The sequence below is a fragment of the Diceros bicornis genome, chromosome 28 (assembly GCF_020826845.1).
Source record: "Diceros bicornis minor isolate mBicDic1 chromosome 28, mDicBic1.mat.cur, whole genome shotgun sequence".
NCBI classification, from domain to species: domain Eukaryota; kingdom Metazoa; phylum Chordata; class Mammalia; order Perissodactyla; family Rhinocerotidae; genus Diceros; species Diceros bicornis.
The window spans coordinates 37,527,459-37,552,723 of record NC_080767.1 but is presented as its reverse complement, the minus strand read 5'-3'; the positions used below and the strand labels follow the sequence as shown (position 1 = coordinate 37,552,723).

At 38.6% G+C, this 25,265-nt stretch overlaps 2 protein-coding genes across 13 annotated transcripts in view; one reads left to right on the top strand and one right to left on the bottom strand.

The window, feature by feature from the left end:
- Nucleotides 1-23,693, bottom strand: part of GPR107 (G protein-coupled receptor 107) — a 108,055-nt gene extending 84,362 nt beyond the window's left edge. Inside the window, exon 1 of the mRNA XM_058524289.1 lies at nucleotides 23,689-23,693. The gene's annotated coding sequence lies outside the window, so the exon portion shown is untranslated. The remainder of the gene's footprint in view (nucleotides 1-23,688) is intronic.
- FNBP1 (formin binding protein 1) overlaps nucleotides 1-25,265 on the top strand; it is a 125,915-nt gene that overhangs the window by 4,448 nt on the left and 96,202 nt on the right. The gene's annotated exons all lie outside the window — the stretch shown is intronic.

The following is a 25,265-nucleotide window of genomic DNA, read 5'->3' as shown; positions in this document are numbered from 1 at the left end:
ATCTTTGTTTCTTTACTTTGGTGCTAATAAGAAGTAGAGAAGCCCAAAATACCAAAAGCAAGAGAGTGAACAGAGAGACCTGAATAATACTTATTGGTTAACTTAGTAAGAAGGGACCTGTGTTGATTGTGTGTAATTTTTGTTTAACCTGTGTTTTTAGGACAAAGCCAGGCGTGTAATGTGCATTCAACAGGATGTTGGATATGCTGGTGTGCACTTTTGCGAGGCAGCAGTGAGTTATCTACCAGCTGTACTGGAACAATGCCTGGCTCACAGTAGGAGTTCAATAAATATTTATTGAATAAATGAATGAATCCTTTTTTTTAACTGTGTTTTAAACGTTTGCTTTTTTACAGTAATGGGAGAGTAATTACAACACCTTTCCGCACTTTGGCAGTTGTAAAAATTTTCTATAATTCTAGGCAACTTTTTTTATTCTTTCAAATAGATTTTGTTTATTAGAGCAGTTTCACAGCAAAATTGAGCGGAAGGTACAGAGATTTCCCATATACTCCCTGCCTGCAAATACAGTCTAGGCACCTTTTCACCTTTAGAGGAAGGCTTGAAAACTTATGTCTTCTCTGTTGTTCATGCTCCTTATGCTTGATATATCTGTGTGTGTTTATATAAGAACACTTTATAGTGTATCAGAATTTTAAACTAGGCAATATTGATTCTTTTTTAATCTTCAAGTAATTGACTATTAATAGTTCCAGGTTTTGGAGAATCATTAACCTCTTCGTACTGCTGGATACCGAATGGAGGGCAGTACTAACAACAGTTCATAGCTCTTCTAGTGCTCTTTGTTCTTAGCCCTTCAGAGATTTCTGTTGGGATAAACATAGCAAGACCAACAGAGGAGACATTACTCCCGGAACTACGGTGAGTGGAGCAGAACTGCCTCAGAAGATAGACTAAATCAAATTTAATTCTGCCCTCCCTACATCTTCATTAAAACAGGCTTTGCACACAGTCTTTTCTGGTTAGCAGATAACAAACAAAACATGGGAGGTCTGGCAATTTTGTGGCTGATATTTACACATCAGCTTGTAGCCTTCACTTTATATGTTAGATAGAACCCTGAAAATTGCATTTTTGTTGGTCAAACTGTGTTTCAAGCACCGTACAGTTTTGTGAGTGTCCGTACTTACTGTATGACCACATTATAGTTTTTGATTTACATTGGTGTGACATGGAAAGTGCTTCTTTGAAGGTCTATTCAAATATCACCTACTTCCTAGCTTAAGCTAATATTGTGTTTCCTGCAAGTATTACTCATACTTGTTTCATCAACACCACCCACATTTAAAAATAAGTCTTTATTTTGACACATAAAAGTTGCAAGCTACCAAGAATATACGAATGTCCTGGAAAATTAATCTAATTAGATTTTAGAAGGTGGGTGTGAAAGCTACTGGAATTAATGTTTGTAATGAAATATTTGTTTCCTGTTTTAGTAATGTATACTAATACTAGCTTGAGCCTAGGGATATGTCTAGTTAAAAACTTTAAAAAATCATAAAGGGCCAAATATGCATATTAAAGAGTTAGTTGGGAATATAGAAGTTTTTAATATTGATTGATCACAGTCTTCCAATTGGGACCCACTTTTAACTCATAAACCTCATCCAATTTGTAAAATTCTCTGTTAAATTTGTACAAAGCTTAATAACCTCAATTGTTTAATGCTAGAAATAGATTCAAACCACCACCACCAACAACAAAAAAAGAGGTAGCTGAAACTTCCAATTTCTTGTTGCAAAAGTTATAATACTTGTTCACATTTAAACTATAATATCACATAAGATATATTGTGATGTGTTTTTTTTAAATTTAGAACATACCATTTAGTAATTGGAATGAGGTTTTTAATAAGAATTAGCTCTTAGGCTAACGTCTGTGGTTTTGGTGTATAGGGTTCAGCAGCTACACGTTCATTTGTACTTCTCTGCTCTCTTTATGGGTTGTAAAAATAGGAATAGCTTATAATTGCATAAACTCTGTAGTTCTCATAATATTTTCACAAGCACCATGCCCTATTGCCTTAAACACTGTTGAATAATTATCAACATTGCCGATTATTGAGAGAGTATCATGTCTTAGGTGCTATGCAAAGTGTTTTCCATCCATCATCTCATTTATCTTCACAAGAATCTAATGAGGTCAGTACCGTTTATGCCAGCATCTGGGAAGAAGATGCTGAGATGGAGTGAGGAGTGCAGAGTTTTGCTGGGGAGTCACACCTCTGAAAGGAGAAAGGAGGAAGTGTGCTTGGGTAGAGGGAGCCGTCGGGCCAGGATGCAGTCTGACAGTCTCTACCAGGCCAATGAGGAGCTCCTATTCAAGGAGCCTCACATGGGCCAGAAATGGCCAGGCCCTTGTATCGCTGCCTTGCTCCTTCACTGGCCAAGGGCTGCCCTGAGAACAGTGTGACCTTGGCTACCATCTTGCTCAGTCATTGGTTAGGAGTTACCACAAGAAGACCATGACCTTGGCTCACAAGAGGAGGCAGACCCTAAAGGAGGCTATCTGTTAACCACACTCCTCGAAGGTGGGCAGCAGGTCTTTTCTGGAAGGGGGATCTGAGCAGCACATCTCTACGCCTGCCGCACCATTATCATCCCCTTTTATAAGAGAGGAAATTGAGGCTCAGAAGAGTACAATGACATGCCCAAGGTCACAGAGTAGAAAGTAGAGATTCAATCCCAGATCTTTAGGATGTAAGAGCCCTCCTCCCTTTCTTTTTTTTTTTTTTTTAATTTTTAAGTTAATACCTTCAAAATTTATTATTGTTTGAACTTTTTATTATAGAAATTTTCAAACATACTTAGAGAAAATACTATTATGACGCCCTGTGCACTCATCACCCAGCTTCAAAATTATCAACATTTTGGTCTTCTTGTTTCATCTCTTTGCCCCACACAGTCTTCTTGAGCCCTCAGTCTTCTCCATCACACATTATAATACTACTCTGCTGCCTCAATTTCCTCTCCATTCATGGAATCCTGCAGATTCCAAAATTCTCTCCCATCTTTTAAAATATGAAAACAGAAGAGAACCAACTTGTTAAGTGTCTGATGCACCCTTATTAGGGAATTTAAATGCATCCTTTCATAACCTGAGAAGGACCCTGTGAGTTTAATAATTATCTCCATTTCACGGATGTCTCAGAGAAGTGAAGTTACTTACCAGACTCACCCAAACAATGAGTGCTAGTGCTAGAATTTAAACCCAGTTTTTTTTGTGACACTAAAGAAATGTAGTTTAAAAACTGCATCTTCACAGCAACTAGAAGTCTGTGCAACTATGACATACAACTATCTACTGGGGCTTTGGGGAGAAAAAGGGAAAAAAAAAAAAAAGGAAGAGGATTGGCAATAGATGTTAGCTCAGGGCCGGTCTTCCTCAGCAAAAAGAGGAGAATTGGCATGGATGTTAGCTCAGGGCTGATCTTCCTCACAAAAAAAACCCCTGCATTTTCTGTATTAGTAGCTCGAAATTCCTTTTCTCCCCATTGCTCACTGGGATTTCCCCTGTCACTGATGGAGGTTTTGCTTTCTGCAACATTTGATGGTGCTCATATTGAGAATCACTGAGAATCAATGACTCACGGGGCTAGTGCTGCAGACCCAGCAGAAACTGTTATGAATGAAGCTTGTATTCTAGCAAGTGTTTCGTATATGTCTAATGAGCCCCTCATTCTTTCAAATCCAATGGTATTATTTTCTCTTGTACCTTAAAAAAATTAGTTTGTAAAGGTATTAAGTTAAATAGAGTAATATCAAGTTTCTGATTTTGTGTCTAACAAAAGGATGTCTTGGTGAAAAGTATTTTTAATTAAATTGAGAAAGGACAAAGAGGATATAGATATTGACCATTTTGGAGGTGCTCTGGCTGTCATATGCAGGGCTTTCAGAGTCTTGGTTCTTGAGGAATGAGAAACTAAACATTTGCTCTCATATCTGTGGGAAAAGAAAACTAGGCACTTGTACAGGAAGCTATTCCCCTTGTACTTGTTTTTTGCATAACCCAAATTGGGAACGGGTTCCTGAAATGTATTAAAGTACCTAACAAGTTCTTGGGAGAAATGGTGTGGGCACTCCCAGGTGAGTGAGCCAGCCTGGAAGGGCTCTGCACTGCTTGCCTTATCTAACATTTATTAGTGCTGGGCAAGTCCTCACATCTCTGGTGCTCGTTTTCCCGACCTATAAAGTGGTATGATGCTGTATGATGATGCTTGCCTTCATCTTCACAAGCAGGCATAAAGTGAAGTGCTTTGAGATTGTTGGCTGAGAGGTGATGGGTACATACAAATTAGTATAGTCATGGGGAGGGTTAAGGGGAAAAAGCCCTGTTCCCTGGGAACAAATGGCAGAACTCGCCTGCTGCAAGCAGGACCGGTGAAAAATGGGCAATTCACTGTCCTAGCCTTTGAGTTTTCACAGTGAAGCCTTTGTCCTTTGACTTAAAATTGTGTTTACATGTTAACAGTAAAATAAAATAACCTAATAGTGAGACAATGACTGGGAATCATTGCGTTGGAAAGGAAATCTGGATTATAGGAGACCGTGCAGGTTTATCTTTTCTTTCTTTCTTTTTAAATATAAAATACACTCCAAAACACTAACCATACTAATTTTTAGCAATATAGTTGAGTTTACTTAAGATATCATTTTAATGTTTTCCCTTGGGGGGAAATTGTTCTCTTTGGCTGTTATTACCACTTTTTAAAAAAGTTCTACTGAAGTCACAGTATTTCCCCCTCAAGAGCTGGATATTTGCTGCTTGAGACAGCTAACAAATTATTCTACATATCAGCTTAGTTTGAGACTGATTTGTTCTTAGCAAAGAAAACTGAGAAGTTTAAAAATACTTGCATTGGGGGGCCGGCCCCGTGGCATAGCAGTTAAGTGCGTGCGCTCCGCTTTGGCGGCCCAAGGGTCACAGGTTCAGATCCCAGGCACGCACCGACACACCGCTTGTCAAGCCATGCTGTGGTGGCATCCCATATAAAAAATAGAGGAAGATGGGCACAGATGTTAGCCCAGGGCCAATCTTCCTCAGCAAAAAGAGGAGGATTGGCATCAGATGTTAGCTCAGGGCTAATCTTCCTCACACACACACACAAAATTTGCATTGGGACAGATATATATGGAAATGCCTAGAATGTTTGTTTGGGCAAAGAAATTTGGATTTCATGAGTGTGTGTGTGTAAAATATCTTTTTCACCAGGACTCTGAATTTTTAAATTTAAATTTTACTTATCCTTAAAAACAGGTTATCTATTTGCGTTGTTCAATTTTCACAAGATGCTAAGGTGTGCATGAAAAGTCTCCCTGTCATCCTAGGATAGATTTAATTCTTAATTGTCATTACTGTTTTTGGCAAGAGGGTTGGTGATGTTGGTGGCAAATAATTATGACTTTAGTATATAAAAGAAGAAACCAAACAAAATTATAAAAATTATATCAGACAAGAGATACAGACATGATGAGTATGGTTGAGACTTCCATATTTCATCCACAATTATCTATTTTTTGAGCATCTACTGAGTGTCAAGACATGGCTGTTGCCCTCAAGAAGCTTACGGTCTAGTAGAGGTACAGAAACGTAGAGAGGAGATGACAGTACAGTGTGATGAGGACTGAGAGTAACTACACGGCACCATGTACACCGGCGTGTAAGTCAGTTGGGGAGGAAGTGGCCTCCGTGTGAGTCCTGAAGGACTAGTAAGTTACACAGGTGAAGGATGGTGGTCAAGTCGGGAGGGTGATCTAGACAGAGACTTCCAGGAAGAGGGAGCAAATGGCAGGTCCAAAAGCCTTTAAGTGTAAGAGGACACAGAACTGGAGAATGAGCAAAACACATAAAAAGGAGCCTGAAAAGATAGACTAGCAGAAAACCAGGTGAGGACTGTGGCTTCACCTTTAGGGCATGCAAGGTACCCTTGAACTGCCGAAAGCAGGTAGCTAAGGGGCCAGCTTTTCAGTTTCCTTCCTGCAGGGAGGAAAAGGTTGGAAAGGAGCTAGATAGTGGCAGGGCAGGCCAGGCTAACTGGCTGATTGGATGAATCGTATGGGTTGGAGTAGAGAGCACCCCTCACGTTTTTATGTGGGTGAATTAGGTTAAAATGAATTGCTAGGGAGCCTTGGATCCCTAAAGAAGACCTAGCAGTGTACGTCTTGAGTGGTGAGTCAGGGGATGGCGAGGGGAGGCCAAGTCACTGCTTTGGCTTGTGGGTGAAATAGTAGATCAGCCTAAGGTCCTTTTTTTCACCGCTGGGCACAAAACCAAAACCTGCAGTCACTTCTTTCTTCCCTCTCTTTGTTTCTGCTCTGGTGGCACAGGCTTCATAGGGTTGCCGGGGTCTGTACCTCAGCCCTTTTACGCTGGCAGATGTATTTTCAGTATGCCTGGAGGTGACTCACGCTAATCAAATTCCCAAGACTGATGAATAAACCAGAATGCAAATTTTAAAGGTATAATGAGAAGTATATCTATAAGGAGACTGGCTCTGCATGTTGGCTGATGTGCACATTTTCTCCCTGAAGGCTAATCTATATGGAAAGCAAAATTCTATACAAAGTTTCTTAGAGAGCAGAAAATCAAAATAGAGTTGGATAAATTTAATGGCTCGTGACACCAAGCTATAGAAGCCTAAGGCATCTCTTTCTTCTAGAGGGATAGATCTACGTTAAGGACAGAATAGAGTCTATTTTATAGATGCTGTGTAGTTGATGCCTTTTTCTTTAACCTATTCTTTTTTTTTTTAATTTTATTTATTTATTTTTTTACCCCAAAGCCCCAGCAGATAGTTGTATGTCATAGCTGCACATCCTTCTAGTTGCTGTATGTGGGACGCGGCCTCAACATGGCCAGAGAAGCTGTGCGTCAGTGCGCCCCCGGGATCCGAACCCAGGCCGCCAGTAGCGGAGTGCGCGCACTTAACCGCTAAGCCACGGGCCGGCCCCTTTAACCTATTCTTTCTTTAGATAGACTACAGGGTAATTGGTTATGTTTAGACTTTTAAAATTCTAATCTCTATTCAATCTTGCATCCCTGAGGTTACATCCAGGTACGCAGATTGGATGTTGGGTGTTCGTCATCTTCTCAGTTTCCAGCATTTCCCAAATTGGCAAGTCCGAGAATCTGTCATTTTAAAAGCTCTCCTAGGTAATGCTGATGTGAGTTAGTGACTTAATCACTACTTAACACGTTGATTCCTTCTCATGCATTCTCAGTTTTTGCTCATTTTTATTCTTTACAACAAATTTAAAATCTAGCAATATTTTGGAGCTACTTTCTTACCCTGCCAGTCACTTACAAACATAACCATTCTAAGGTGCTCTATTCTTTGTGGTTCTCTAGTTGTGATTTACTCAGGTATCAGATAAGTCAACATTAATTCATTCAACAAATATTATTGACTACCTACTGTATGCCAGACATTGTTCTAGGCAAAGAGAAAACGGCAGTGAACCAAACAGTAAAAAATTTTGCCCTTATATGTGATCTCTCTATGTAATATATCTGATCATGATAAATGCTATGGAGAAAAATAAGGGTGTAAGAGGCTGAGAACTGCAGGATTAGGGTTGATGGAGAGAAGAACAGAAGCTTAATGCTGGACATTTTGCAAGATGCCATTAGCTATCTAAGTATCTAATATCTAGTAGGTAGTTGAATATATGCATCTGGAGCTCCAGGAACAGGTGCAGGCTGTTTGGGTCTGTTGGGTTTGATTACCCAGTATAAGTTTGGCAGAATTACATTGGTAAAAATGGTAAAATTCTAAGCTCTTGGCATAGTTGTATTCCTCCAAGCACTCTTATCTAACTTTAGAACCCTGTCACTTAGTAAAACTGTCAGAATATGTTGCCCTTTTGGACAGTGGCCGCGCTCTCTGTTTGCTGAACTGTGTACCTTACAGAGAATTGTTACGTGAAACTTGTTTTAGATTGGGAGGGGTGTCGACCATTGAGAGTTGATTGGTCTTGTAAATTATTCTAAGAGCATAATAAACAGATCTTGAAGCTTTGATATGCTTAGTAGTAAAACTAATGTACCCATTCATCAATGCAAAAAATAAAAATAAATGAGCACTGATGGGCATTCAATTTTTGGTAACAATCAGAAATTAATGTCCCACATACATCATTTTAATAGCTTTTTGTAGACAGTCTAATAGCTTCAACTCTACTTTGAAAGCCGCCTGTGTGCTTGTTCTGACGTTTGGAGATGCATAAAGTTTAGAATTACTCAGTGCATGCCTTGTTGACTGAGATCTCTGTTGTACCTGATATTGTTTCAATTTCCTCTCTATATTTCTCAGAGAGAGTTTAAAATTGGTAATACTAGATCACCAAATAAATCAGATTTTGGGGGAACTCTACTTCAGGTGTGTGACAGATTCTATTCTGCAAAGATGGCTGTTAACAGTATCTCCCATTCCACGTGTTCTTACAATGTGACCTCAAGACTCCTCCCATTGAGGGGTGGGAGAGGGCTTATGTTTCTTCCCCTTGAACCTAGGCACATCTTTGTGACTGCCTTGACCATAGCGTATGGTAAAAGTGACACTCTGTGATTCCCGAGGCAGGATCATAAATCACTGTGCACTTTTGCCGTGCTGTTTAGGATGCTTACTCTTAGCACCAGTGCCATATTGTTAGGAAGCCCAAACAGCCCACAGAGACCATATGGATAAGCCAACGGTAGAGGTTCCAGCTGACAGCCTAATTGAGGTCTCCACTAACAGTCATAATCAGCTGCCAGCCATATGAGTGAAGGGCTTGCAGATGATTCTGGCCCCCAGCAGTTGAGTCCCCACAGTCTTCAAGCCTTTCCAGTTGGGGCCATGGAGGAACAGAGACAAGTTTTCCCTGTCATATTGCTAACCCATAATAAAATAGTTCTTTCCCACTAAGCTTTGGGGGTGATTTGTTATACGACAATAACTGTAACAGTATCCTTGAATGTCATAGTAAAGAGTAGTAACACTACCCTTGTTCGTTTATTAAAGAAGAGGACTACCATGTGTCCTTTTATTCTAGTCTAAAAATAAAATAACATCACTTTTTCTTTGAAGAAATCCCTTAGAATATGAAATTGAAAAGTTGAGGAGCATTCAAGAAGTTTTTATACTTATTTTCTCTGAAGATGACGGATTAGGAAACTGAGAGGCTCTGACATGAAAACGTGAAGACTTACAGGAAAAAAACGTCCTTAAACTCAGTTTGTTCTAAAGTTCTTGTCACAAGATTGTGCACTTTGAATATGATGATTCTGTGTCGTTCTTTATAAAATCTCAGAGGTTTTACATTATTGTCACAGCCATCAACCCACAGAAGAGGATTATTTCATTGTAATTCCCTTTTGTAAGAAATGGTTTTGCCAGTTTTTCTCCCTAAAATTCATCTCCTTTTCTTTCAGATGTAAGCCCTGCTGATCCACTTCAGAAGTGTTATTTGAGGAATATCAAATAAAATGCAAAGTTTTCTAGAGTTTTAGTTCTGAAATACCATCAGTGTTCTGGAGGCAATGAGTCTGCCAGACTACAGATCTTGGTGACTGAGATTTCTGTTGTACCTAAGCATATGGATCTGGTTCTCCCTCTGCTACTCACAGCACTCTGCTTATGTTAAAATTCTTTTTTCTTAAGAGTTCTACAGTTTAATCAGTGTGTCATATTGTTCAAGAGTATGGGTCTGGAGCCAGAGTGCTTGGTTCATAGCCTCATACTAACTAGCTGAGTAATTTTGGGCAAGTCATTGAAACTCAGTTCCTTCATCTGTAAAATGGGGATAATAATAGTGCCTACTTGACAGGATTATTGAGAGTGTTAAATGAGTTAACGAATACTTAGAGTAGTAAATGTCTGACACAATAAGCTGTATGAGCATTGGCTGTCATTATTCACCTTCACATGTTGCTGGTTGTGGTCACATTTTGTTCATGGCTTGAATTCCATGTTGAGAAGAAGCCAAATGGGCACTTCCTTGGCAGGGGTATTGTAGAAGTGATCAACGAATTGGGTGTAAACTAGACTGCATGACCACAAGTCCCTTCAACTCAAATGTCCTAAGGTAATCTGAGTTCCAGGATCAACTGACACCAAAATGGTTGTCCCAGGAGTACTGAGTCATAATGAACGGAGAAGACATCAATGTTGATTATGGTAGAGTAACTACTTCCAAGGCTAGAAACTCTATTTAGCAATTTTATATATAGTTCCCACACTGTAGCTCAAAGAAATACTAATAATGTTAATAGAAGGTTTGTAAAAGGTTCAACAATTCAAAAAGTGACACATAAATAGAATCATTAGGCACATTCCCTAAGTGGTCAGGCGCTCTGTCCATGGATTGAATGTCTTGGGTGTGACTCCATAGGCAAAAATATTAGGGACTGTTTTGCTCAACAAAAACTTTTTGGCTGAAACCTGAAAGGCTTGTAGTTAATTTATTTTGTCACTTTGGTAGATCAGCAAGTAAATAGGTAGGTAAATAATACCATTCCAGAAAAACTTTAGGCAGCCAGTTGTTTCATTTCTAGCTAAAAATATTCAACCACCTGATGGAAATGAAATGCAAGATGATAACTTCTTTCTTCTTCTCTTTCTGGATTTCTTTGGATTATGAAGTGCCAGTAATTGTCTGAGAAAGTGGAATGAACAGCCAATTAGATGAGAAGAAAACCCTCAAGAAAAGTTGGAAGCAGTTGATTGGGATAAAGAATGTTTTTGATAACTCCAAGCAGATCTATAAATTGTCTTTGATTATTAAAAAAAAAGATTGAAAACTTTAAAAGTCAATTGCAGAAATGGGCAAAGGATAGTCTCCATCAGCTGTGTTCACTTAGGTGTCACTAATGTGTGGTCTTCTATAAAAAGATCTGTTTGTTTAAAAATAAATAGTATTTGCATGAGGTATAGACCCCGCCCAGATTACATGTTTGGAGTGTGGGAGCTGGCTGTTCAATGATTGCAAATGTAGGCCAAGCTGCAGATTATACTTGTCTTGATTTTTCAGTGTGGCAGAGACCAGAGTAGCTCAAAGGGAAATTAAAGGATGCTATTTTATACACTAACTATTTACTTGGTAGTCTTTGAATGGTGAGCCAGTCCTAGGGATGAGGCAATCTCATATGGGGCAAAAGTAAAGAAAGAAAAGGAGAAAAGAGAGACTAGAGGGAGTGTAGGATTTGCTAATGTGGATGGAAAGTTGACCTCAGGGAAACTGGGTAAATGCTAAAAGCCCCAAGTGAAAAGGAAGACCCATCTCTTAGATCCTGTAGGCAGCTCCAAGGGCTACTGTGGGGAGAACACTTAGGAACCTGGGTTACCTAATATGGAATGGGTGAGGCTCAGACCTGAGCGCAAACCTAACAAGGACTTACATCTCAGAGGAAAAGCTAAATTTAGACAACCCCTTTATCTTTCTGGCCCCCTACCCCCAACACACTCCCTCTTCCAGCCTCATAGGCCTTCTCGTCCTTCACACACACCAGCCTGCTTCTCCCTCGGGGTCTCCTGCTTTGTCCTAGATTTGTCCTCCACCAGAACGCTCTTGCCCCGAGCAGTTTCGTGGCCCTTCGCCTCCTCCCGCTAACCCTACTTGTGTGTAGTTTTGCCCTTGTAATATCCTTCATGCAGTTACACATTTTAATGAACCCTGAGAGTTCAGCCATCATAGAAAATGACTCTGTTAAAGAAGCAAAATTGGGGAAAGAAAAGTCATGATTTCAAAAGCCTGATTCATTTCTTATTTGTTTATGTATTTTTGAATAGGCAACATGTGAACATGGCATATATTTCTCAAGTGACCCTCTTCTCCCTCCCTGGAGGCAACCACGGTTACCAGTTTCTAGTGAGTTCTTCCAGAGAGCTAAGTGTTTATAAACAAATACCGCACCCCCCATACTAATGTTAGCATAGTAGTCACACTTTTTGGTACCTTGCTTTTATCACTTATAATATCTTGGTGTTTTTTTCCTTAGCTGCTCATTCTTCTATTCTGTTGTATGGATATATTGAAATTTGTTATGGTCATTTCAGTTGTTTTCAATATATTTTCCTATTAAAAATAGTAGAGATTGATAGTTTGGTACGTGTTATTTTGCATATGTGTAAGTATATTCAGAGGATAAATACCAAGAACTTGGATAGGTATGGCCAAACCACCCTCAAAAGAGTCCAACATAGTGCTCTCACCAGCCATGTAATAGAGTTTCTGTGTCCTGCCTTCTCCCCAACAGTGTATTGACATAGGAATACCTTAGAAAGGTATTGACATAGGAATGACTTAGAAAAAAGAAGTTAGGTTAAATTTAATTTCCAAGAATGTTTTATTAGAAAACAATCCAATTTAGATAAAAAGTCTCTTTTAACACCATACCATTCTAAATTTAGATTGATTACCATACCCTTTTTTGTCATACCTTATTGAAAAAATATCCTTTAAAACAATAGTTTATAACCATATAACGTGGTATACAATAGCAGCTGTATTTCTAAAAATTGAGTTTATTCTTGGTATACAAAGGAAAGTGTGGCTATTTGTCTGACATTTTTATTTTTGAGGATATTAAAACAAAGTATGTTGTTCTATACTTTTAGACTCAAAACTTTGTAAACTCGTAGAAAATTTGTGCCTTTCCTAGTTGTAATTATGTAAAATATGCCTGATTAGTATATCAAGCAGTACTCTTTAACAGTAAAAGTAAGATATTCCTTCAATGTTATTTAATATCTGTACCAAGAGCCCACATAGCCTGTTTACAGGTTCTGTATTTTAAAGTATTTCTGTGAAAACTGCAAGTTACCCATTTTACTATGTCTATTTTCCAGATTAATAGATTTAGTGTTTATCAAACTTTCCTCGAGAGGTAAGCTCCATTGAGGACAAGGTTTTTTTATTTGTTTTGTGCAATACTGTATCACCAGCATGTAGACTAGTACCTTACTCATAGTAGATACTCAATAAATAAGACAGTTGCCAAACTGGAAACAGTCTTGGGTTTTGCCCTCTAACAGCACACCAGTTCAGCCTCTTATCTAATTCGTGTGACTTCCAAATGTAGATTTAAAAAGTAGTGAGAGGGGTTAGTTTTAAAGAAAGTGATATAAAGTTTTAAAATTGTTTGTATTTATTGTCACAGAAGTGGGGAATCAAAGGAGATTGTTTTCCAAAGAAAGTCTACAAATGGCCAACAAGCACAGGAAAAGATGCTGAACATCATCAGTCATTTTGGAAATGCAAATCCAAACCATAGTAAGATACTACTTCACGCCCACTAGGATGGCTATAATCAAAACAGTGGAAAAGAAGTGTTGGGGAAGGGTGTGGGGACATTGGAACCCTTGTACATTGCTGGTGGAGATGTAAAATGGTTCAGCCACTGTGAAAAACTATTTGGCAGGTCCTCAAAAAATTCAACATAGAATTACCATATGATTCAGCTGTTCCACTCCTAGTGATAAACCTAAAACAGTTGAAGACAGGTGTTGAGATAAATAATTGTACAGGAATGTTCCTAGCAGCACTATTCACAATAGCCAAAAGGTGGAAAAAACCCAAAAGTCCATTGACAGATGATGGATAAACAAAATGTTATATATCCACAGTGGAATGTTATTCGGCCATGAAAAGGAATGAAGTACTAACACGTGCTACAACTTGGATGAACCTCGAAAACATTAAGCCTAGTGACAGAAACCAGAACACAAAGGTCACATACTGTGTAATTCCAGTGATATAAAATATCCAGAATAAGTAAATCCATAGAGACAGAAAACAGATTTGTGTTTGCCAGGGGCTGGGGGAGGGAAGAGTAGAGAGTACTCTCATTGGGTATGGGTTTTTACTTTAGGATGATGAAAATAGTTTGGAACTAGATAGAAGTGGTGGTTGTACAACATTGTAAATGTTATCAAATGCCACTGAATTGTTCACTTTAAAATGGTTAATTTAATGTTATGTGACTGTCACCTGAATTTAGAAGAAAAAAGATAAAAAACAGGTTGGTACTGGGTATCTGAGTTATCTCTAAGATGGCAGAGCCATAATTGGGGAAGCTCCTTGGTCTTTGGAAATTTAAAAGCCAATGTAAATGCCATATGAAACAATTGATCTTTAACTCCTCAGAGGGTTCTATAAATTTTCTTCCAAGTAATTAAAGGATTGCTGTTTTATGTCTGAAGTCTCTTTAATGATTGTCTAAATGCTCTTGTTGCAAAACAGGTTATAAGGGTATATTAGGTGCTATTTAAAAATACACCCACAACATTAAACCAATCTCAAAGAATTAATTGGGAACTGTTCTCTCTGCAAATTAATTTTCCACCAAATCAGTTGTTAAGCTACTACTAAAACCAGTATTTAGTGGCTTTCAGTCAAGTTGGCTAATGGTGGTGTTCTCCGAGCATGTGGGAGACGTGAGCTGAAGTAGAAGGGAATGGAGTTCCCAGTGAGCAGTCAAGGTTGACTTTTTTATATTTTTTTGTGAGGAGATCAGCTCTGTGCTAACATCTGCCAATCCTCTTTTATTATTATTATTATTTTTTTGCTGAGGAAGACTGGCCCTGGGCTAACATTCGTGCCCATCTTCCTCCACTTTATATGGGACGTGGCCACAGCACGGCTTGCCAATCAGTGCACAGTGCGTCGGTGCGCGCCGATCTGAACTTGCGCACCCTGGCTGCCACAGCGGAGCGCAAGCACTTAACCGCTTGCGCCACTGCGCTGGCCCCAAGGTTGACTTTTTTACACCTTACTGTAATTACAGCGTGTGACTGGAAGTAACTCTTTGGTTCTTTTTTAAAGCCACTATAGTCATCATTCAATTTACCTGTGTTGTAACTCACTTCCACAAACACGTATTGGGCAAGACACAGAGCTAGGTGCCGTGGGGGAAAGACATGAAAATACTTGACAGCTGTCCTTAAATTTAATAGGGGTGAGATTTCCAGAAATTGCTGTAATAATTTTTCATTACCTAAAAACCCATCAGTTCTAAAAGACCAGTTTTATGTTGTCTTGTATCAGAAGTACTTTGAAAAAGTAGCCAGCAATTTGACATTGTTTTGAAGTCTTTTTTTTTAAACAGAGATGAGAATCTATGTGTATCTGTTTAATAGTGATTTTAATTAGTCTCAGTAATGGAGATGTTAGAACTAAATCTGACTGTGCGCGGACACCCACAACCTACAGGGGCCAACCGAATTTTATAGTCTCTTGTTCCTGCGATGGGAATGGAGGGCTGAGAGCTGCCTGCCACTTGAGAAAATGGCAGCTTTTCAAAGTTCTTGAGTGCTGATCTCCCTTGAATCTGTTAAGGGCTTCAGAGCAGAGTACAAGAAACTTAAGGTTTGAATTGGACTGCATCTCTGCTGAGTTGGCGTAGCATATTAATTCTCTGTTCCTATTGGTAACTTTGAGTGTTGTTACTAAATTCTTAGTACCTTTTGTTTTTATGTTGATGTGAGGTAGTTTAAGTGTTACAGAAACAGTAGTTTTAAAGTTATGATTGTACTGTTGGTGTGAAATAGACAACACTTAGTAAACCAAAAAGGAAAAAAAAATTCCTAACAAGAAAAGTTAGAGGGTGGTTCTAATGTACCCTGATTAAATGAGAAAGTCCATGTTCACGTGTTGCTGATGTGAAAATAAACATATGTCACATTGTCTCCTGGGCAGAGTCACTGCTATTGAGGCCATTTGTATCACGCTAGGCTTTTCACAGCCAACAGGAATTTCCCTCTTAGTCTCCACATTGAGAAATGTGATTAAAACATAGTTCTGTTGCCTAAAAGGCAAATTATCAGAACAGCTTTAAAAGGGACTTGTAGTGGTTACTTGCAAGTTCTGTAGCCTTTATTATTTTTTTTAATTTAGTGGGTTCCTGTGAAAATAGTCCAGCGTTTATATAGATAAAATCAGCATTGTGCATTTGACCTCTTGAAAAACTTGAGGTTTCTCTCTGGCCAGCCATGAATCTGAAAAACAAAATAAACAACAAAACAAGCAGGGGTGGTATTGTTTATTTCTTTCCAGTTAATTATTGCCAAATTGGAATCTATGTGGCAGAGTTTGGCTCCAGATGGAGCAGTCATGATGATCTGTTTTGGAGCTTTACTCATTGATTTTTGTAAACATAAGAGCAAATTATAAAATTGATATTCTGAAATATTTTCTTAAAATCACTCCATGGATATATCTTTCATCCAAAATCATTATTTGACCTATAAAGACTTTTTATGAAACCAGTGCAATCTAATTGTCAGTTTAATCCAAAAACTCAGCTTGGTTGGTTTATGTTGGCTTTTGTCTGGGGAAAAACAATGATGTGATTGTCTTTTTTGATTTATTATTGTACTGTTGCTACCTAGCAAAAGATGATTCTTACTTGTTTGAAATAAAGTCCCCATTTCAGGTTTTCAGGGGGCAGAATTTTCAGAGTTTGTAGAAATTCTCCTAGTACAATTTAGCTACATTATATTCTTCCCCCCACCCCAGCTTTATTGAGATATAATTGATGTATAATATTGTATAAGTTTAAGGTGTACAACCTGTTGATTTGATACATTTATATACTGCAAAATGATTACCACCATAGCATTAGCTAACACCTCCATCATGTCACATAATTACCATTTCTTTTTTGTGGTGAGAACATTTAGGATCTACTCTCTTAGCAACTTTCAAGTATGTAATATAGTATTATTAACTCTAATGACCATGCTGTACATTAGATCCCCAGAACTCAGTCTAAGTGGAAGTTTGTGCCATTTAACCCACATCTCCCCGTTTCCCACACCCGCTGGTAACCACCGTTCTACTCTCTGTTTTTCTGAGTTCAGCTTTTTTAGACTCTACATATAAGTGAGATCATACAGTATGTCTTTCTCTCTCTGACTTACTTCACCTAGCATAATGCCCTCAAGGTCCATCCATGTTGTCACAAATGGTAGGATTTCCTTTCTCATGTCTGAATAATATTCCATTGTTTATATATACCACATCTTTATCCATATATTCTTATTTTTAGTAAGTGGTAAGTAACCATATATAAAAGTGGACTCTTTTGACTGCATTAAAATAATGCAGATATTCTCTATATACTATATGTCAGGTCTAAATATAAAATTTTGAGATAGTGAAAATTACAGTGAACCTTAGTAATTCTTTTTTGTTTCTACAGTAATTTTTAATTAGCCACGTATAAGATGTCATTTGAATCTCTCAACACTAGAAATGTTTTTAAGTTTAAGAAATTTCTCACTAACACTGGCTCTTTATATATTACTAAAATAGTACTTTTGCCAAAATATTCATTCTTTCTCGGCTGTCCTGGGGGAATACAGGGGTGATCACAGACAGACAGAGGGTGTCTGCCCTCAAAGAGCTTGCTAATCAAATAACTACCCAGATAAATGTGGACTTATACTATGATAAAGGCCACAGAAGAAAGGTACATAATGCTATGAGACCACATGTATTAATATGTGGTGCATATTAGCTGGACTACACTGGCAAGCCGGCTAAGTCCAGGGAATTTTAAGAGGCTTCCCTCGAGAAATGACTATTGTCTTGCTAGTTTAAGCTATCTTTACAAATACTGCCTGAGAAAAAAAATTACACAGCATGCCCACAATTTACCACATATTAAATTATTCATAATTCTTAAACAAAGGCTCCATGTCCTTTTTGTTCATTGGCATTTCTTGTAAATGCCTGATAATGCTGAGAGAACCATCCAAGACAGCGTTTCCTGGATTTGAGGAAATCCTGACTTTTCTGGGTGTCGGTGTGCTTTTTAAATAGTACTGTATTGTTTTGTTATCAATGTTGCTTTTTAAAATAAAGAAATAAAGAGAACAAGCCTAGGAATAAAAAGAATCTCTTTTTTTGAAGGTAAAATATCTGTGCAGACCTGCATGGGATGTTTATAGCAGCTTTATTCGTAATTGCCCAAACTCAGAAACAACCAGAGTGTCCTTCAGTGAGTGAGTGGATAAACAAACTGTGGTACATCCAGACAACGGAATATTTTTCAGCAATAAAGAGAAATGAGCTATCAAGTCACAAAAAGACGTGGAGGAACTTTAAATGCATATTGCTAAGTGAAGGAGCCAGTCTGAAAAAGCTACATACTGGCTGATCCAACTATATGACATTCTGGAAAAGGCAAAACTGCAGACAGTAAGAAGATGAGTGGTTGCTGGGGGTTAGGAGGAAGTGAGGGAGGGATGAATAGGTGAAACACAGGGGACTCTTAGGGCCATGAAACAATTCTGTTTGATACTGTCATGGTGGATACATGACGTTATTCATTTGGCAAAACCAGTATAATGTAGAACACAAAGTGAACCCTAATGTACACTATGGACTTTTGTTAATAATAATGTATCAGTGTTGGCTTCTCAGTTAAAACAAATGTACCACACTAATGCAAGATGTTAATAATAGCAGAAACTGAGGGGGAAGTATATGGAAACTCTGTACTTTCCACTCAGGTTTTCTGTAAACCTGAAACTCTCTAAAAAAATAAAGTCTATTAATTAAAAAGTAAAAAAATAAATCAGTAAGCCAAGATCATTAAGTAACCTATTATGTCACTGAATATGTTGTTAGTCTGTGAGCTGTTGCAAAGGAAAAAAAAATGTCTACAGGTTTTTATTTTAAACTTAATCTGTATTGATTCATTTCCTGCCTGTTAAAGAGACTTTTTTTCCCAGAGGATAATGTTTTACTGATGTATGATTTTATAAAATAAGATCTTTCTGAAAATTCTATTTATGAGTTAAATATGTTCTGTTTTTATAAAAGGTTGTATTTTCAGGAATATTTAAAAAATTCACATTTATAATGGTGTTAGGTTGCAATAGTGAGGCTGTGGTCTGCTCACTTGGTTGGGCTATATTTCTGTTCACATTTACTTTTAATAAGTAAGCAAACAAAGCTTCAAGCAAAATTCTGTGTTGGAGATACTTTGGGTTGCTGAGAGGAAAACAATAAGGTTAACTATTTTAAATCTTTCTTGAAGCAAAACTTGAACTTGACTATTGTTTTAATTGCTGTTTATAGTACCACTTATTATTATGATTATAAGGAAGCCTCTTCTTGTATTGTTGGAATTTATTTCCCTTACCTGGAATAAACATGGGTTTAAAATGCTGTGGAAATTTGCATTGCACTGCCTGAAGGACGTGGAAAAATGTCATAATTTTATTTCAGCATTTTGTAAGATAACATTTACAGTAAACATTTAAAATTTTACATTTTAATATTTGCAATAAACTTCACAGTTGACTATTTGGGAGTCTAAAGATAGTCTTATGACTATCTTTAAGACTGAGTCCAAGGCCCAGTTCCCTCCTCTCTCTTTAAAAAGTTCAAATACACATACATGCCCACTCAACCTATAGTGGTTAGTAGATTTTTGACTCAGGAGACCACCACAAAATGCCCTCCCAACCCCTAACAAGGCAGATGAGAGTTTCAGTCTTACTAACTTCTTTCACTTGTGTGTTTCAATTCTTTTTTTTTGTGAGGAAGATCAGCCCTGAGCTAACATCCATGCTAATCCTCCTCTTTTTGCTGAGGAAGACCGGCTCTGAGCTAACATCTATTGCCAATCCTCCTCCTTTTTTTTTTTTCTCCCCCAAAGCCCCAGTAGATAGTTGTATGTCATAGTTGCACATCCTTCTAGTTGCTGTTATGTGGGACGCGGCCTCAGCATGGCCGGAGAAGCGGCGCGTCACTGCGCGCCGGGTTCGGATCCCCAGGCTGCCAGTGGCGGAGCGTGCGCACTTAACCGCTAAGCCACTGGGCGGGCCCTCAATTCTTTTTCCATCTCCATAGAGACTAAAATTATAGACTTTGGAATCAGGCTTGGGTTCCAACTCCAATTCTACCTGGCTCTGCAATCTTATGTCAAAAAGTCAGACATAGTACTGACTATACCTTGGGGTTGGGTGGGGGCAGAAAGATATAAGGTTCATCAGGGATCTAGCACAATGTGAGCAGCCAACAGCAGAAATCAAGAGCAAGGCTTGTCTTAAGCGCACCGTCTAGAGCAGTGGTCAAGCACACAGACTCTGGAGCTCTGGGTTCAAATCTCCTCTCTTCCAGTTAATAATTGCGTGGCCTTGAGCAAGCCTTTCAACCTTTCTGGGCCTCATTTTACCCATCTCAAATAAGGAGATGTTAACAGTGTCGGCCTCATAGGGTGGTTTCCAGGATTAAATGAAATATGTCAAGTGCTTGGAGAGAGCCTGCACGTAGTGAGGACACTAGAAGTGGTAGCCATTGTGGTTATTATCCAGGACCTGAATAATCTACCCTCAGGAGACGGGGAGCTCAGGATAGAGGATGTCGGCTTCAAATGAATCTTACTGAATCTCTCCTTGTGCTTGCAAAAAAAAAAGGAAAAAGACTAGCCCAATTTATATTGATAACAAAATAAGATACGTTGGAATTAAACCGTTAACACCTGTGCCAAAAGACATAGGGAGTTACATTCACTATATAGATTATCTTGAGTTGTCAACACCTCCTGGATCAATAAAATCCCTTGCATTTGTATAATGCTTTGAAGAATTCCGGGAATATGGGCACTGCCCTCTGAATTAGGGGTTTCCTATGGTCCTGCCAAAAATCCCTGGGACTCAGGGATTTCTGCTCTTAGACTCAGGGCCATGGTCATGACCACCAGCAGTGTGGGATTCCTCACCAGCTCACGCCATGACTAGCTGATGTGCAGACAGTGGGAATGGACTCTAGTGGTAAGGATGGTTTTACCTACTCTTTTGGGGTACAAATGTGAATCGTTTGACCTTTGTCACGATATTGCTATGACGTTCAATGTGTCAATAAGCTATTATTTACTGACTTGCTCGGTGCCAGTTTTAAGCACTTTACACTATAGTAACTCATCTTATGTCCCAACAGCTCTACCAAGTTGGTGCTCTTTTTTTTTTTTTTTTTGTGGGGAAGACTAGCCCTGAGCTAACATCTGTTGCCAATCCTCCCCTTTTTTCTTGAGGAAGACTGGCCCTGAGCTAACATCCGTGCCCATCTTCCCCTACTTTATATAGGACGCCACCACAGCATGGCTTGACAAGCGGTGCGTCGGTGCGCGCCCGGGATCTGAACCTGCGAACCCTGGGCCGCCGCAGCGGAGCACGCACACTTAACCGCCTGCGCCACCGGGCCGCCCCCCTAAGTTGGTGCTCTTAATTTTTTTTCACTGTCTCATTTTTTCTTTCCAGATCTCATGAGAGTCCGTCTTGCTCCCGAAACCCCATCCCAGATCCCTAAGTACAAGAGAGTCTGAGATATGTAGTTTTTAGCCTTCCAGCCTTTATGATAAAGTGGAAACTTAAAAGGGGTGAAAAATGGATACTAAGAGTCAATAAATAATATCAGTACAATTTCACTATTCTCAAAGTATTTTGGTCGCTTCCCAACTCACTCCCAAGTTCCTTTCAATGGCCAGCATGGCCCGGTGTGGGCTGGTCTAATGTGATCTCTCTGACTTCTCCTAATAGTCTTCTTCCTCCTCCTCTTCATCCCCCTCTCCCCCTCCTGCTCCCCCACTTCTTCCTCCTCTTCCTCCCTCTCCTTTTTCCCCATCTTCCCCCTCCCCTCCTCCTCCTCCTTTTGTTAACCTTTTTTTGTGGTAAAATATACATAACATAAAATTTGCCTTTTTAATCATTTTTAAATGTACAGTTCAGTGGTTTAATTGTGAGGCTATTACGTTTCCTGATGGATGAGGAACCTGTGACACAGAAGTGAAGTCACTTCACACTGCTAGTGAGGTGAAGCGCCGAGACTGGGGCACAGGCAGTCTCACTGTAGTGCCTCATGCTGCAGAACCCACAAGCCTCCTCCTGCCCTGCAGTAAGATACTTAGTACGACCAGCAGTGCTGTACATTTTCAGTTGAGTCGTTTTGGTTTGTTTTTAAAGCATAGCATTAGTGTGTTGGTTACGTTAGCAGTTGCCCAAAAGAAATGTGAGCTCACAGAAGTAGGAGCTCAAAACATTGAAATAAGTTGAAGCTAGAAATAATTTATGACCACTCAAAAAATAGGGCCAAACATGGTGGGATTTCTTTGAAATATCTATTAATGTTTAATTTTAAAACGTGAGTAGCTTTTAGTTATTAAGAGAACTGACTGCCCGTGTATAATTAATGAAAAGAAAACACTTGTGCTAGGACTATAGGTATCTAAGCATTTAGCTAGTTCATATTCTTTGGCAACAGCTTAGAAAAGGCAGCCATGTACTAAAAGATTTTTTTTTTTTAACTTTTTCGCATCCTATCTCAGGTACTTGAGAGCTCCTAATGCTATGATTGGAAGTAAAGAAAAAAAATTATCTTATGTATGTGAAATTTTGTGTTACTGCATGTTCTTCATAAGTACCTTTTTTCGTAGCTCATGAGAGCAGGCTATTTTTCTGTTGTTCACAGTTGCGTCCCCAGCACTTTTCAGAGAGGCATTCTCCTAAACTCCAGGATGATAAACAACATATTGACTCTGGTCTGGTCATGGGCTAGAAGGAATTAAGTCATGGGCTAGCAGAATTCCAGTGATGGTTGGAGAAGTTTCCACTGACTCATTCATTCATTCAGCAAATATTTATTGAAGGGCACCCAGGTGGTCTGTGCCATGTTCATCTTGATTGATGGTGCAGGATGTGGTGAGTCAGGCACAGATGAAGTTGCGCTGAGCGAAAGAGGTGCCTGGTATTAGGACTACGGGAAAGAGTGCCCGGTGCATCTTCAGTAAATGGATTAGTGTGAAGGTAGCCGCACTTGGCAGGAGATTTAGAAATTCAGAGGAAAAGACAGTTGAAAATGAATCCTGGATGTTACATGACATGTCAGTAGAAACATTTTTCCTTTTAGTAAAAACATCAAACTTGAATAAAATGGCAATAGTTATGCTATTTTATCATGAATTACTGCCTAGAAGGAAATGGTAATACAGTAAAGTGACAGTAGATGTTATTTCCAGAATAGATATTTTCTTATTTCCTTAGGTGTCTTTAAAATAATAATTCATTAATTAAATTAGTATTGTGCTATATTGATACTCAGAAAAAAGTGCTCATTGAAGAAAATTTGGAACACACGAGAAATATAAAATAGTGGGGGAACCCTCACAGTTCTAACCCCCGTTGTTACCGTACATTTATGTGTATGTGTCAAAATACATATATATAATTTTAAATCAAACTAGGAAAAACATTTATGCCAAATATGACAAAGTTAAACCATAATATATAAAGAGCTTATGCAAAGCAATAAGATAAATACAAAGTTTCTAACAGATAAATGAATAAAGATTAAGAAGAGAACAGTTACGAGAGGAAATTCCAAAGGCTAATGAACATGTATAAAAAGGTTAATTTCACAAATAATCAATGAAATGCATAATACAGCAATTTGCTTACCAAATAAGCAAAACTTTCTTCTTCTTCTTTTTTTTTGTTTTACAAGTGGTAATATTCAGTTCTCGTCAGGGTTCAGTAGGATAGGGACCCTTGTACTCTGTTGGGGGATATGTAATTGGTTCACATTTTCTGGAAAAGACTTGGACAACAGGCAAGGCTTGTTTTCAGCCAGGATGCCTCAGCACAGCTGGCCTCTGTTCTGATTGGATGGGGAGTCCACTGGTAATTGGTTCTTAAATATTTTGACCATCACCCCTGCTAATAGGTACCAGTGGGCTTTACAATGTTCCTATCCAGAGACCTAGCGGTTCTTCTCATGGACATATCAACTAAATTAATCCCCTGAAATTTCTTTATAGCTTTGTACAGTAAAGATCTATTAGTATATAAGCTCCATGAGAATAGAGGATTTATGTCTTCTGTTTGCTCTATGTCCTCAGTTCCTAGAACAGTGTTTGACACATGGTAGGTGCTCAGTAAAACATTGCATGAATGAATGGGTGAATGTGATTTTGGCTTAGAGCAGAAACACAACATATGTTGCTTACTATAATATTTTATGTTCTCTTAGCCTTCATAAACATTTTATTTGAGGGCAATTATCTATTGTATTCCTGTGGTGGTATGTGAAAAATATTTTTAGCTTTTAGACAATAAAGAGTCCTGGATTTTTTTTTTTTTTTAGCTGAGGAAGATTGGCCCTGAGCTAACATCTGTTGCCAATCTTCCTCTTTTTGCTTGAGGAAGATTCGCCCTGAGCTGACATCTTCCTCTGTTTTGTATGTGAGCCGTGCCACGGCACGGCCGCCGACAAGTGGTGTAGATCCATGCCCAGGATCCGAACCCAGGCCACCGAAGCAGAGCGCGCTGAGCTTAAGCGCTAGGCCATGGGGCCTGCCCCCTGGATTTTTTTTTTTAAGTTTTTTCCCTCCAAACATGAAGTCTTTTTTGCAATCAATACTCAATCCATACTTGGGTATTAAAGGATGCCCATTTTCTGAAGAACATTTTATATTTTTTATTGGAATAAAATAGGAAGTACATCAATTAAGGAAAAAGTAATAGTTCAATACTTTATGTAATAGATTTTTCTATTGACTTTTTTTCTTTCATAAATGTTTCATCTTCATTTTTGATCTCCAGTTGGCAGAGGCTCAAGGGATCTTAAGTTTCTTTTATGTTGAAGATTTTTCCCATCAACCCAACAGTAAACTAACAATTAAATATTAATTATGGTATATACAAAAGAATGTATGAAAATGTGTCTGTGTAGAATGATGTATACAAAAATAGCAGTATAGTGAACACCCACGTACATTCCACCCAGGTAAATAAGTAAAACATTACTCTGCTCCAGAAGCTCTCTATGGCTCCTTCCTGATTACATCCCCTCGTCATACTCCCCCACCCTAACTAAGTATTATCCAGAATTTTGTATCAAAAAATATTCTTTTGTTTTTCTTTGTAGTTTTTCATCACTTATGAATGTGTCGGTAGACAATACATTGTTTAGTAGTCTATACAGAAGTCGAAGTACAATGATGTACACCTGAAATTTATATAGTGTTATACACAAATGTTACCTCAGTTAAAAAAAAATACATTGTTTAGTTTTGCCTGTTTTTGGACTTGATATAAATGGAATCAGATGGACACTTGGGTTCTTTTCAGTATTCTGTGGCTGTGAATTATGCTGCTGTAAACATTCCCATGCATGTCCCTGGGTGCACATGAGCAAGAATTTATTGTCTACGTCCAAGACCTTGAGCCATATCCAGCAGAGGAATTGCTGGGTCACACG